At 36.9% G+C, this 13,672-nt stretch overlaps 1 long non-coding RNA gene across 1 annotated transcript; it reads left to right on the top strand.

The window, feature by feature from the left end:
* The first annotated feature begins 876 nt into the window (after nt 1-876).
* On the top strand, nt 877-5,296 carry LOC147398180 (uncharacterized). Its single transcript, XR_015180151.1, has 5 exons — nt 877-3,459; nt 3,539-3,927; nt 4,011-4,336; nt 4,422-4,481; nt 5,037-5,296. It is a non-coding gene; the product is annotated as an uncharacterized LOC147398180 (long non-coding RNA).
* The last annotated feature ends 8,376 nt before the right edge of the window (nt 5,297-13,672 follow it).

Genomic DNA, 13,672 nt, shown 5'->3' with positions numbered 1-13,672 from the left:
TTAGAGTGCATTGAGGGGAGTTTTCTATCATTTTTTTTTTGTTGTGTTTTGTTTTTTATTTCTTTTTTTTAAACTTCAAAACCTTTTTTAACTTAGAACATCCTTCTTAGGTGAATTCTGAGTACTTCAATTGATTTGGAGTGACGTACAGTACTTTCGATTAGTCAAGCTAAGTTCCCTTCTACCTTATCTTTTTATTTTGATTTTTGTTGCATTTTTTACCTTTCAAAATGTTGTCATGTGAACAAAACAATATAAATATATTTCAAATTGGCCCACCTTTTTTTCTTTTATGATGCTGCCATGGATATGACTAACTTTTTTATTATATTATTTTTTGCTTTCCTATTTTCCTTTTGTTGGACATGATTGTGGTGATTACTTGGTTTGAATTTTGGTAGATGTGATGGATATGGTCTAGTGAAGGGTTCAACGTGGTTATGATTCATATGAATGGGCTGAATTCAAGGACTTTTGGGTTAGGTATTGATGGTGGTCGATTGTGAATTGTTCAGGAGTTGGAGTGTGGGGATGGATGATAAGTGATGGCTATTTGTTGGGTCTGGGGTTTCGATGTGAGGGGATTGTAGAAGATGGGACTAACAAGAATTGATTGGCTTAGGTTGACATTAGGGGCATCATTATGGTCATTGAGGGTATTATGATGGTGGATTATGGATGGGGTCAATGGACTTGGTATTTGGATGGAGCGGATATTTGAACTACTTGGGATGGGACTGTTTGGGGACAAAGTTGATAGTTTAGATAATTTTTTAGGCTTGAGTGTGGAATTGGGTGATTTGGGGGTTGTTTCGATGAGGACTTTATTAAAGGGAGGGGGTTGTTTGAGTGAGATTTAGAATAGAGATTATGAGTGGTTCATGTGGTTTAGAGGTAGGATTTTGGGGAGTTGGTAGGATTGATGCTTTTGGTGAGGTTTGGATTTGAGGCTATCTTTGCACTTTGAGTAGGATTCAGGTGTTATTTTGGGGGCATATAGTGAATTGACGGGGCTTGAGTGGGTGGTTCGGGTGGTTTAGAGGTATGGTTTTGGGGATTCATGATCATGGGATGACTCGGATGGTGGTGAAGGTGGAAGGTGAATGTAGTGGGGGTAATGATGTTTATAAGATTGAGATGTGATAGAATGGACTTCGTAAGGTCAGGTGATGATGTGATAGTGGTTTTTAACGAAGTAAGGTCAGGGTGTCTACGAGAAATGGTGTTTTTGGGTGAGAGAGGGATATGAATGGGATTTGAGGGATTGTTAGATGGGTTTGAGCTTGTTTTTTATAGTGAGGATTCAGGGTAGTTTGAGTGGTTTGGAAAGGTTGACTGGTTTGAATGTTTTATTGGGGGGGTAAATTGTTTTGGTTGAGTTTGAACAGATTAGTTTTTTTATTTTGGTGGACGACATGGACATGGTAGGATTGGTATAAGGGTTATCTTAGTGGGAATAGTAGAGCTGAGTCCAATTTCTGTTGAGTAGGAGATGGGGTGGATGGGTGAATCTTGTAATGGTGGTCTTAGCTGGCTTACTCGTTTACCTTTCATTTTTGTCCTACCTTTTAGAACACACTTTCAATTTTGCAATATCTTTGATTATGCTATTTTTGTTTGAAACTTTTTTAGGCTTTTTTATGTTGTTTATTTTCATATTTGCACTATGGCCCCTCTTTGGGTTTGATGGGATTGTTGGGGGGCTTTTGATTTGGCTTATATGGGATGAATCATTGTTGGCTAGTCAAAGGGGCGCAAGAGACAAAACAAGTTTGGGGTAGGTTGAATTAGGTTTTGGTTTTGGGTTTGAACAATCTTGGATAGGTAGAACATAGAGTTGGGATTGGGACTTGTGAGTTTAAGTAGATGGATTGACGTTGGTTTGACTTTTGACTAGGTGGACTCAGTAGGTGGGGTAGATATGTTTATGGCTGGGTTTAGAGTGGGTCCTCCGTGATTTGGTAAAATTAAGCAACATGGTTTGAGACCAGTAGGTTTGGATCGATGAGTAGGGTTGGTTGAGTTTTTAATAAGTTATACTGAGATAAGCAATCATGGGGTTTTTCAATGTTGATTCGACAAATTGGTGGCTTGTAGATGGGTAGGGATAAACGGACCAGAGTGGTGCATCATTTTTCTAACGAGGAGAAGGAAGCCAGACCCAAGCCCAGGACCCATTTCACTTTGGGGTCTGACATGGTGACTGAGTCAGGTAGGCCAGGTCGACTTTTGTGGAGGCTCAATTTTTCTTCAACGACTGGTTCTTCTTCTAGTAGCCGAGCTGGCGAGGTGAGTACCTCCCAGAGTAGTCCAACTGAGGACTTGGTAGGTAGTGGTAGGCAAGGAAGCAGAGGTGATAGGGGCCAGGCAGATAGGATCGTGGGTGTAGGCAGGGTTGGTCGGGAGGCCCTTAAAGTAGAGATTCCTGCGGAGGAGAGTAAGAGGGTTCTTGACACCTCTCTTTTACGTGGCTTAGGAAGACATTTGTCGATGTTGGTACGATTAAATATCCCTACCCCGTATCTGTCAGCTAGTTTCAGGGGGAGATGGAGCATATTTTAATCCACAACTGCTTTATTCTCTGATGGTATCAAGACACAATTTTCTACGGTGGGCTTTGAAGTCTTTTTGCAGATTCTAACTCTCAAGGTTGATCATCCTTTATTTTGGCCATGGTCAAAAAATGGTTCCTGACAACACACACTTTCTACATGTCGGAGGTGGAGATAGGTACCAGACCTTCGGACTTTGTGGCTATCACTAGAATCGCCATGGATGGAGAGCCCTTGCCCCTGACCATGTTGTCCGTTCAATAGGTGGGCGAGTTATTGGGTATCAAGCGAGTCCTTGCCTCTATGGTGGGAAAGATGGGTTGACTCAACACGAAGGTTTTGATGGAGTTGTTGCTAGTCGAAGAGGAGGACGGGGATCCTCATACTAATAAGAGAGAGTAGCCCGCTTTGGTGATAGAGATTTTGATATTGTTTTCTGCATTTGCTTTATCCTTTTCATCAATAGTTACTTCTTTCTTGAGGATGACTCCTCGGTCTCCACCACTTTTTCTCTTGGTGATGTGAGATATTGATCACATCGGGGATTTCAACTGGGGGAAACTTGATTTATGGTGCCATCCTTGTGAGCCTTGATTGTGTGGTCGAGGGGATCACGGCGCCTTGTGGAGTTGGGATCTCGACCTGCTTCTTCTAGCAATTCATTGAAGTAAACATATCTCAAGTTTGTTCTATGTTTGTTTTTTTCTCAGTCTCATATTCATTGTCTGATACTTTACCCCTTTTTTAGATTTTTGTCAATGTATATTTTCCATTCTATTTGTCGACACAACGTCATCCTGATAAGGGATATCCTTTGGGTACTTTCTAGGCCACCCGAGATGCTAGGGCAATTAAGAACAACCCTCGGAGTGCCCAGGCCCATATTGATCGATGTCGTCTTCGAGACGTGAGTAACTTTGACTTTTTATCACTATTTTTTCAACGTAAAGTTATCTATGCCCATTGTTTGATTTCTTCTTTTGTAGATCTTCTACGTCACTCTTCGTGATCTTCCCTGCATAGTCTACGGGATGCAGGAGGTACGGATCGCTTATCGGCGTAACACCCGACGACAATGCTACCCCTACTTCATCAAAGAGTAGTGATATACATTTTATCTAGTGAAACACCTATTTTCCAGCATGATAGTAGCCTTCGCATCCTGGTCGCTCTACATGAGCCTATTTCTGGGGCTATGACGGTAGATAAGTATCTTGCCCAAGCAAGGGGCGTAGATGTTGCTGGCTTGGTGAAGGGCGATGACTTCCAGGCCTGGTTCAGAGAGGCGTCTATTAAATGTATTATGCATGTTGTCACCACTCGGATCGGGATCTCTGAGATTGGAGGGGTCCTGATTCAGGAGCATGCTGTCACGGTGCGTATATTGTCCCTGTTTCTCTTTTCTTAAGATTTGCTGCATTTTTATCGTTCTCAATGGGTTTGTACTTTTGATTTCAGCGTGATGACCTTCGTTACCTTTGAGAGGGCTACAACGCTATTGAGGTGTAGGTAACAAGGGTCGTAGAGATAGAGAACCGATGGAAAGCTTCTCGGGTCGAGGTGGAGGAGTAGGCAGCCTGTATTGAGGAGTAGGCTGCTCATATTAAGGTGCAAGTAGCGAGGGTCGTAGAGATGGAAAACCAGTGGAAGGCTTTTCGGGTCGAGGCGGAGGAGTAGGCAGCCCGTATTGAGGAGTAAGCTGCTCGCATAGAGGCGTAGGCAACTCACATCCAAGAATTGGAACTAAGATGGCCCTACGGTAATTTCGTCTCCAGGCTGAGATGGTATGTTGTTGTCCTTTTCGTTCTTGTGTAGATCGTACCTTATTTTTTTTCCTATTTTTGATTGGCTATTTCATAATCTTTTCAGGACTATTATAGACACTGGGATGGAACGAGCACCTCTGACTGCCCTTCGACACCTCCTCGGGTAAGAACTTGCATTTTAGTTGTTTATTCTCATATCCTGCATATATTCAGGTTCAAGGGCCATATGAGAAAACATATGTAAAAACTTTCGTTTTTAATAAAATTTTAAAATATGGGTTAGAAATTTTGGATTGAACTGATTTTTTTGTGAGGATGATCTCTATGATGGGAAGATCATCCAAAAAAAAATCAGCCCAATCTGAAACTTCTAACCCCATTAAAAGTGATTTAGAATGTGGACCGTCGATTTTTTACCAATTTTTATCAGTAATTTGTAAATCACTTTTGATGGATTTAGAAGTTTTTGATTGAGCTGATTTTTTGTGAGGATGATCTTTTCATCATAGTGACCATCCTTGCAAAAAATTAGCTCAATCCAAAACCTATAACTCTTATTTTAAAAAACGAAAGTTTTTTCATATGTTTTCTCATATGGCCCTTGAACCGCCCCCTATATAGATATATATATATATATATATATATATAATATATATATATATATTATATATATATATATATATGTCTGTGTTTAACTTATTTTGTCTTTCTTTTCAAGCTTCTCCCTCTGCTGGCCTATCCGTCCCGGGTGTTGACCTTGTGGGGACTATAGAGCAAAATGCTAGTCTAGGTGTTGAGCATTTCTTCATGGATTTTGAGGGACGACTATGGATGCATGGTCTACATTCTTCCGGGGTGTCTAACTCTGGCGTAAATACTAGATCTTATTCTAGAGTTGTCTCGAAAACTCAAAGTGCCCTGGATGGCACTAGACCCCCCTCTATTTGATTTTTTGATGTACCTTGCCAAAACATTTATTAAACACGTTGTATTAGTTTTAGGCACATTATGTAAACATTTCATAATTATATATATATTTCCATGTTTATCATTCCTCAATATTTATCACAATGCTATGATTCGGGCCTTAATAGGTTTTCATAGAATGATGTTGATCATCAGGGCCTTTATAGGCCCAACGAGTGTACATGAGCTTGTGAGTGGGTAAGGGTGTGATTAGGGTCCAAAGGACCCCTCAAGAGTGTTATCAAGTAGAGTGAATCGTTTGTGGGCCTGGGGGTCCCGTGGTGAGTGACACGGATAAATGGGCGATTGTGGACCTAAAGGGCCTTATGCAATATGATGTGAGTACCCGGGCTTTAAGAAGCCTTAATCAAAGCAAATATGATCTCAATGGGCCTTAAGAAGCCCGTTTGAGTGTGAGGGGATCCAGGTAAGTTTTCATATGATCTTTGAGATTTCGGGATGTGACGTAATGGTTACAATGTTCTAGGCCCCACCTAGTTCTCAAAAGAAGAAAATGAAGTAAGTCTGGTTCACAAAGCCTTATAAAATTTAATATATTCTTTGAGCACGAATAGGTTTACTTTTTCTTTGTTCATCTTTGGACCACGGACTAGTATGACTTCCTTCATCTTTAAGCCTATTTCAGCACTGGTTATGCCCTAAAATTCTTCTTTCACAATTTTTTTACTTTCTTCTTGTGCATATTTTATTCTTCTTCTTTCCAAGACTTCTTCCCAAGCTCTATGGAAATGCTTTCCAAGACATCTACGATCACAGCAAGTGATTTTTTTTTATTTTTTGACACAACAAGTGGATGTTCTGTTTTGTGCCACATAGTAGGTGGCTATCTAAGCCCTACAATTACAGCAAGTGGTTGAATTTTGAGTAGGCGACACCAGTAGGTGATTGTTCTGCCTTGTGCAACACAACAGGTGGTTATTTTTTTATCATTTTTTAGTAGATGACACCAATAGGTGGCTGCTTTACCTTGTGCAACACAGCAATGGAAGTTTTTTGATCTGGTGATTGTTTTTTTGATTTTTCGATCATCATAGTAGTTATATGAGGGTGCCAGCAGTGGTTTTGAACACCTACGAAATTTTTCGATCATAGTAGGGTGTTATTTGGGGTTGTTATCACATTAGTCATGCTCCTTGATTCCCTACACTTGCGGTAATGATTACTTGGGTCACCCACAACAATGTTTAATCAGCCTTTACAGTTCTCACGATCATGCATTACCACCTATATGGTGCTGTGATCATTTTATCCTAGGGAGTCATGACCTCATCTTACTTTAACTCTCTTCAAACTAAAGTACTCAGATTTTTTGATGGCCTCTGAGTCATCCTCTTTCTCGATCACTGGTACTAGTAATGGATTGAGTAGTTTTCCTTCTCATCCAACCACTTTCTAGGCATTCAAATCACTACCGTGAAATTAAATGATCATAATTATTTCCTTTAGGCATGATTAATTGAAGTGTTCATTAGTGGAGAAAGGAAGATCGGTTACCTCACAAAGGCGAACAAACAACCTGTACAGACCTACAGTTCTTACTCCCATTGGTTTGTTAATGATTCTATGGTCCGTTCTTAGTTAGTTATATCTATGCAATCATACATTGCGACCGATTTTATGTTTTCCTCAACAGCAAAATAGATGTGGGATTCCCAAAGAACATTTACTAGTAATGTCAAAACAACGTCCAAATTTTTAACTTAGAGCGTGAGATTTTTCATCTTTCTTAAGGTGACTCATGTGTTACTACCTATATATCACAGCTACATGCTCTGTGAGAAAAGTTGACATTCTATTCCTCGTCCTACTCTTGGAATGACTCTCTTGATGAGACATTGTATGCATCAATTCTGGATAAGAATCGAGTTTTTTAGTTTCTATCTAGTCTCTGAGATGAGTTTGAGTATACGAGAATTCATTTATTAGGTATGGATCCTTTTTTGTCTCTACAGACTACGTATTCTTATGTCTTGGCTAATGAGAGTCGTCGCGCAGCTGTCCTACCTCTTTCTTTAGGAAATCACTCCGTTATGCTTGCTCGTCTTCTCCACAGCCTCCTAGTAGGTCTCTGCCTATCCGTCAGCAATACAAGTGTGATCATTGTGAAAAGTTGGGTCATGTGAAGACTCGTTGTTGTGTACTTCATGATTATCCTAATTAGTACTGTCAACAATCTCAACGATTTTCAGCTCATGTAGTCTCTCAATAGACTACTTATTTAGCACCTCCTTCAGCTATTACCTCCTCATTGAATTCGATATTTATATCCCAAGCCGAGCTTGACAAGTTTAGGAAATTCTTCAATCAAATGGAGACCTTATCTCAATCGGTTTCTGACTTCACTCACTCAAGTACCTTTGCATTTGCACACAGTATTTCTACCACTTTCTCACCATGGATCATTGATTATGGTGCCTCAGATAACATGACCGGTATGTCCTCCTTACTTAAAACCTATATTGTTTGTTCTAGTCATCGTAGGTTCGCCTGGCCAATGGTTATTTGTTATCTATAGCTGGTCAAGGTCATTTTCCTGTTATATCTTCTTTATCCCTAACTAACATACTACATGTTCGTCAACTTACTACTAACCTTATATCTGTTAGTAGTCTTACTAAAAATTTGAATTGCAGTATAATATTTTATCCCTCTTATTGTGTCTTTAAGGATCTAGGGTCGAAGAGGACAATTGGTACTAGACGTGAAGTGAATGGATTGTATCTCTTGGATGTATCCGGTTCACCTAATACCCATTATATTTTTTAACTTAGTAGTAGAAGTAGTCAGTTTAATAAGGCTCTTGTAATGTGTTGGCACTTACGCTTAGGTCATATTTCCTTTTGTTATTTGAAACACATGTTCCCTACTTTATTTAATAATAAAAAATTGCTTGATTTTTCCTATGAAACTTGTTAATTAGCTAAAGATGTGCGTTCTTCTTATCTTGTTAGTATGAATACTACTGCACCTACTATATTTGATTAATTCATTCTGATGTATGAGGTCCTTTCTCCATCACATCCATTCTTGATTTTCGTTATTTTGTCTTATTCATTGATAACCACAGTCGTACTACTTGGATTTATCTTATGAAACACAATAGTGAAGTTTGTGGGATCTTTAAGCAATTTCTTGTTATGGTTCATACCCAGTTTGGGCATACAGTCAAAACCTTCCGTTCTAATCATGGTATTGAGTACACCTATAGTGAGGTCTTAAAACTTTATTTAGAATCTGACATTGAGTATCAAATGTCTAATTTTAAGATCCCTCAGTAAAGTGGTCGTTCAGAATGAAAAAATCGTCATATTTTAGAGTTAACCTAAAAGAACCCTCGATCCGCGGGATGTGCGGATTGCTTTTGACTTTGAGGTTTGGGAGTCGCCACCTAGTTATTATGGTCTAGGAGCTGAACATTGACTCGAAACAGATAAACTAACAACTAATCTACTAAAAAAATACTGAGTTTGGGGATCACATTATGGGGTTGGAAGGTGTTAGGCACCAATCCCACCCGGCAAACGCCGTCTTTAGTAATTTCCAAAAACGATTACATTGCTCAAAAGACCTAAATAATAACAATAAAAAAAATAAAAATATTTACCTTTGTAACGCAACGATTTTGTTCCCTCAGATCTGATAGAACAGCTCCTCGTATAGTAGGCTCTAAGAATGTTTTGAGGTTAGGGGTATTTTGATAATTTAGTCATTTTTATCGTAAAGCTTCTTTTTGTTTGAAAATGATGATTTTTATGTTTTTGTAGTCATATTTTCTAGCGTAGCGTGGTTTCTATATTTTGTTAGTTTGAGATACCTCATCTAAATTTCTAAAACATATCTAGCAACAAAATATAGTATTGGAATAATCATCCATTATTGGGAACCGTTGCGATCTGGTTGACGAGTTGATTAATCAGGCGAATGCAAAAATGGGGTGCCTACATAACCCGTGCCATCTCTATTGGTATGAACATGTCACAATCCTATTTGGCCGATGCAGTTCTTACTGTTGTATACCTTATTAATCAAATCTCTTCCTAGGTTCTTTAGTTTGTCACACCCCTTTCTCAGCTCTATCCGGATCGTCCCATGTTTCCCCTGTCTCCACATATGTTTGGATGCGTCTATTTTATTCAAATTCTTGACCAAACTCGTACTGAACTTGACCCTAAGACCATAAAATGTAATTTTTTTGAGTTATTCCTCTACCCAAAAAGGGTATCGTTGTCATCATCATCTTCCTCGACGGTGTTTCATTTCTCGAGATGTTTCATTTTTTTAGCATACCCCATACTACAATGGATCTATTGGAATTTTATATGAGTGATTTTCCCTAAACTCCCCCGATGATCCCCTCAATGTCCCCTTTCCTTTTCCCTTACTTGTTCTTCCCTCTCCACCTACTATTAGTTTGTCACCTCCTCCCCTACAGATTTTCTCTTGGCATCCACGTGATACTACCATTACTCCTATGCTTGACCAGCTTGCTTCCTCGCCTCCAGCTCTACATCCTTTTGTTTCCTGTGATGATCGTCATATTACCACTCGTAAGGGTAAGCACACTTATACTTATCTCATTTCTAATTATGTATCTGATTATACACTCTCACCCTCCTATTAGAGTTTTTTACTTCTATTTTCACTATTTCTCTTCCTACTACTGTTGTAGATGTTATTACCCATCTTGAGTGGCAAGCATCTATGATTGATAAGTTGAATGCTTTTGAAAAGACTCTTGGTAATTTGTTCATCCCCACTTAGAAGAAAAGTTGTAGGATGTCACTGGATTAGCATAATCCGGATGATTCTATTACTCGTTATAAGGCCCGTCTAGTGTCCAAGGGTTATACTCAGACTTATGAGATTGATTATTAGGAGACATTTGCTCTGGTTGTCAAGATGACCACCATTCACGTTTTCCTTTTTGTTACCGCTATTAGAGGCTAGTATCTCTATCAGTTAGATGTCAATAATGAATTTTTCAATAGTGATCTTCAGGAAGAAGTTTATATGGTTCAACCTCTTGGGTTTCTTACATCTACTTCTCCTACCCATGTCTGTCATCTTCACCATTTACTTAATGGACTGAAGCAATCTCCTCGCACATGGTCTGAGCGTTTTATTGTGGCCATGGATCAGTTTGGATTCCATCAGAATTCTGTTGATCACACTCTTTTTTGGCGCCACTCCTAGGGTATGACTGTTGCTCTGATTGTTTATGTAGATGATAGCGTTCTTACTAAAGATGATGATGATGGCATTATCGAGGTAAAAACTTATTTAAGTCGTTAATTTGAGATCAAGGACCTTGGGCATGCTCGTTATTTTCTGAGTATTGAGATTACGTAGTCCCAGTCCGGTATATTTATTTCTCAACGCAAATATATCCTTGATTTACTCAGTGACTCCAACCAGCTTGATTCTCATCCTGCTAATATTCCTATTGAGTAGAATCACAGGTTGGCTAATTTTAAGGGGGAGTATGTGTCAAATATTAGTCAGTATCAATATCTTGTGGGAAAATTAATCTATTTGTCTGTAACTCGTCCTGATATTGCCTATGTTGTTAGTATTGTAAGTCAGTTTATGTACTCGCCTCGCACATCTCATCTTACTACAATTTATTATCTTCTTAGAGATCTTATAAATGTCCTGGTCGAGGTATTTTGTTCAGTAATCATGGTCATCTTCATGTTGAGGCATGGACAAATGCAGATTATGCTGGTTCAATGACTGATAGACGGCCTACTTTTGTGTATTGTACTAAAGTTGGTGGCAACTTGGTAACGTGGCGCAGTAAGAAGCAAGATGTGATTTCTTGATTGAATACTAAGTCAGAATACAAAGTTATGGCACTTGGAGTATTTGTGTTGTTGTGGCTCAAGATCTTATCAGTTGACTTCTGTCTTCCTATGCCAGTCTCATTCTTACTATATTGTGATAATAAATCAACTATTAATATAACGGCAAATTCAGTTCAACATGACAGAACGAAATATATCGAAGTTGATCGTCATTTCATTAGAAAAAAAATTATTTCTGAACAAATTTGTACTCCCTTTGTTCCTACATCTCAATAACTTGCTAATGTTTTTACCAAAGGGGTCAGCAAAATCACCTTTGAAGGTGTCATGTCCAAGTTGGGCATTGTTGATATCTACGCACCAACTTGAGGGGGAGTATTAAATAAGTCTATATGACATTTTTAGTCTTTTCCTCTACTTAGATTATGTAATAGCTTTAAAACCTAATTAGGGCTAATTAATCAAATACTAATTTCTTCTCTCAATTTTAACTAAGTTCTAGTCAGACTTTTACTATCTACTCAAGTTCATAGTATTTCTAAAATTCTTCTAAAGGATTTGAGAATGGCTTGAGCTTTATTAAAAAGTAAATTATTGATTTTTTGGTAGATCTAAGTTTTGTTTAACATATTCACATACTAACTTAGCTAAATTTTGATACAAAATATCATATGTTGAATTTCGTGAGTATATTCACTGCAAACCCTCATGAGTTAAACTCGTCCACTAAGGGTTTAATGGCTTATTACTTTGTTAAATATAGTCAAGGGGTCTACGAAAGTGATAGTTTTTGTTGTTAATTTTTAATTTTATTTTACTTTTTTAATTTACTCGGGACTAGCAAAGTCTAGGTTTAGAGATGTGTTAAGTGCCTAAAAATGTGTTCTTTCCTATTATTTTATAAAGCATTTAATCATATTTTCTAACCAAAGAGGTACGATTACTTCATAAAATCATGCATGATAGTTAATTTACCATAAGTTATATTTTACTAATTAAATTGCAAATATTTTCATGGATTTTGAGGGTGTAATTATATGTTCATTTATTGAAAAAAAATAGATGAGAATTGAAGAATCAAGAAATAGTAAAGGACTACAATCAAAATTCAAGGTCAAAGTCAAAGCACGGTTAAAAAGATTCGATGGTTCTAAATTGATAAAATGAAATTTTAAATTTGACACGTCATACCATTTTAGTCATAAATTTTAACTCACTTATTGAAATAAAATGAGATTTTAGGATTAACAAATTGATTCAGAGGTGAATAAATTCATATTTCACGAAGCAAAGCTCATCCAGACTTTGAATTGCTCAAAAAAAAGTAACAAGTCAGAGATTTCAAGTCTGCCAAGTTTCATAATTTTGGACGTAATTTTTGACTCAATTATTGAAATATCACAAGGTCAATGAGATTAGAACTCTAATTGAACGGGGAACATATTTATATTTCTTGTAGAAGATCAACTATATTTTTTTATTTATAAAAAAATCTTAACTTTTTCTTTTTAGGCTCTCCTCTTTTTTTTCTAATTTGTTTTCTCTTCTTATTTTAGATTTTAATTATTCATTTCTACAAATTTGAAGACAAGTATTTGTTCAAGATTTATTTCAAAGATTAATAAAAAAAAGTTTTTTTTTAATTTATTTATTTGTTAATTTTTTTAGAATCTGTCTTGGCTAATCTCCCAACCTAGAGGGATTGATGAAGTCAATTTGTTTAATTAATTTCAATTTTTTTACATATTTTTCTAAGTTCTTAATAGAGTTCTCTTCTACAAATCTTATTTCTAAAATTCTATTAATTATTTTTCCTCATCCTTTATCTCGAGCATAATTTGTTACTATTGATAAGAACCCATTATATCGAATGCTCGTTATGATGTAGGAATATTGATCGATAAAAATTTTGAAAGGAAGGAAATCTTGGTCAATTCTTACATTTATAAAAAATAATGGCTTTTTTTGTTATATTTTCTTAATCAAGATCTTTACCGAATTCTTGATTTGAGTTATCCAAAAAGAACTTAAAAATTAATTATTTAATATTAATTATCCTTAGTATATTCAATCTCCTTAGATATTTTTCAATTCAATTTTTTTTAGTTTAATCTCCAAAATCACACCCTCTTTTCCTTAAATTTCTAAAATTTGGAATATTAGCTCCCATTCTTCAATGGAATGACCTTTCCTGCAAATCTAAAGTAAGTTTTTAATTTTTATTTTATATTTTATTCTTGTCATTTTCACAAACATGTTTACATAACAAACATTACTCAATTCTTAAATCAACCAACAAATCAAAATCATGAAATAAGAGAAGAAGCGAGAGAAAATAAATTCATAAGATGTCAAGACAATATTCAAGAACAAAGCATGATCATAAACAAAAAGAAATTAAAAGGAACAAAAGTGAGTCAGGCGAAAATTGTAAAACAATAGGGAATCAAAGGGAAAATCAGCACTGAAGTCGCTATGTAGAGACTAAGTGATTGTTATGTATAGTGATTGTGGAATCCCTATTAGTTTCTTATGTTGTTAATCTCGAGACTTATATTGAATG

The sequence above is a fragment of the Akebia trifoliata genome, chromosome 7, assembly GCF_017979445.1.
Source record: "Akebia trifoliata isolate Shusen 1 chromosome 7, ASM1797944v1, whole genome shotgun sequence".
Taxonomy (NCBI): domain Eukaryota; kingdom Viridiplantae; phylum Streptophyta; class Magnoliopsida; order Ranunculales; family Lardizabalaceae; genus Akebia; species Akebia trifoliata.
Note: the sequence above shows the minus strand (reverse complement) of the source record. Positions and strands in the feature narration are given on the sequence as shown.